Below are 2,107 nucleotides of genomic sequence, written 5' to 3'. Positions count from 1 at the left end.
ATACCCCGTGCGAAAACCCGGCCTCTGACGGCGGAGCTCCGCACTTTCGAACATTTTCTGTTTCCCCCTCCGGGCGGTCGACGGCAGTTGGGAAGGCCGCCCGAGAGGCGCCCGGGGCGGATACCCCGTGCGAAAACCCGGCCTCTGACGGCGGAGCTCCGCACTTTCGAATATTTTCTGTTTCCCCCTCCGGGCGGTCGACGGCAGTTGGGAAGGCCGCCCGAGAGGCGCCCGGGGCGGATACCCCGTGCGAAAACCCGGCCTCTGACGGCGGAGCTCCGCACTTTCGAACATTTTCTGTTTCCCCCTCCGGGCGGTCGACGGCAGTTGGGAAGGCCGCCCGAGAGGCGCCCGGGGCGGATACCCCGTGCGAAAACCCGGCCTCTGACGGCGGAGCTCCGCACTTTCGAATATTTTCTGTTTCCCCCTCCGGGCGGTCGACGGCAGTTGGGAAGGCCGCCCGAGAGGCGCCCGGGGCGGATACCCCGTGCGAAAACCCGGCCTCTGACGGCGGAGCTCCGCACTTTCGAATATTTTCTGTTTCCCCCTCCGGGCGGTCGACGGCAGTTGGGAAGGCCGCCCGAGAGGCGCCCGGGGCGGATACCCCGGGCGAAAACCCGGCCTCTGACGGCGGAGCTCCGCACTTTCGAATATGTCCCCCTCCACATCGCACCCATACACAAACTGACCGATATGCAACTTAAGACCCGCCTTCGGAGGGCCCCCACCGGCCCCGGCCCCCGCGCCGGCGCTTGGAGGTTCAGGCTCCTTCGGCTTGCGGGTCGACCCCCCCCTATGTCTCACTGCGAGACGGCGAGACCATTCGAGTCTTTTTCCCTCCTTACAGGTCGCACCAACACAACCACTGACCGATATGCAACCAAGACCCGCCTTCGGAGGGCCCCCACCGGCCCCGGCCTCGCGCCGGCGCTTGGAGGTTCAGGCTCCTTCGGCTTGCGGGTCGACCATTCCCGGGGCCGCGTCGAAAGCCTCGGCGCGGACCTCATAGCGAGACCATAGCCGGCTCCCCGCGCTACGCGCGATGTTGTTCCCAGCTGTCCTACCACTGGACCCCCGTCGCTCGCTGCTGCGTTGCTCCGGTCCACCCCCAATGGGCGGCGGCGGAGGCTGTCCGGAAAAAGTCGTTTCTCTTATCCTCCTGAGAGTCCGGCGGGCGGCGCGGCCCCCCTCGTCACAGGGCGCCCGCGCACCCCGACCAGCGACCGCGGTACTCCACCAGCTAGCAAAAAAAGCACAACACGGATCAGACCAAATGGGGGGCGGGGGTGCCCAGCCTGAAAGCCCCCCGCCCCCGGGAATCCATTACCTCGACACGGCGAGGGCGCTACCTGGTTGATCCTGCCAGTAGCATATGCTTGTCTCAAAGATTAAGCCATGCAAGTCTAAGTACACACGGCCCGTTACAGTGAAACTGCGAATGGCTCATTAAATCAGTTATGGTCCCTTTGAACGCTCACAGGTTACTTGGATAACTGTGGCAATTCTAGAGCTAATACATGCAAACGAGCGCCGACCTCCGGGGACGCGCGCATTTATCAGATCCAAAACCCACGCGGGTCCGGCTCCGCGGTCAGCGTCCCGGCCCCCCTCCTCGGGGGCCGTGGGCCGGGCGCCCCGCGGCCCGCCGGCCCGGCTCTTTGGTGACTCTGGATAAACTCGAGCCGATCGCCGGCCCCTCCGCGGCGGCGACGTCTCATTCGAATGTCTGCCCTATCAACTTTCGATGGTACTTTCTGCGCCTACCATGGTGACAACGGGTAACGGGGAATCAGGGTTCGGTTCCGGAGAGGGAGCCTGAGAAACGGCTACCACATCCAAGGAAGGCAGCAGGCGCGCAAATTACCCACTCCCGACTCGGGGAGGTAGTGACGAAAAATAACAATACAGGACTCTTTCGAGGCCCTGTAATTGGAATGAGCAAACTCTAAACCCTTTGGCGAGGAACCATTGGAGGGCAAGTCTTGGTGCCAGCAGCCGCGGTAATTCCAGCTCCAATAGCGTATCTTAAAGTTGCTGCAGTTAAAAAGCTCGTAGTTGAACCTCGGGACGCGAGCTGACGGTCCGCCGCGAGGCGAGCCACCGTCTG

General features: G+C 63.6%; 1 pseudogene; it reads left to right on the top strand.

Moving 5' to 3' along the window:
* Nucleotides 1–1,346: 1,346 nt before the first annotated feature.
* Nucleotides 1,347–2,107, top strand: LOC147185399 (18S ribosomal RNA; annotated as a pseudogene; the record flags this gene model as incomplete).

Source organism: Hippocampus guttulatus, unplaced genomic scaffold, assembly GCF_054856545.1.
Source record: "Hippocampus guttulatus isolate MCC_2025c unplaced genomic scaffold, RoL_Hgut_1.0 HiC_scaffold_152, whole genome shotgun sequence".
Lineage (NCBI taxonomy): Eukaryota > Metazoa > Chordata > Actinopteri > Syngnathiformes > Syngnathidae > Hippocampus > Hippocampus guttulatus.
Note: the sequence above shows the minus strand (reverse complement) of the source record. Positions and strands in the feature narration are given on the sequence as shown.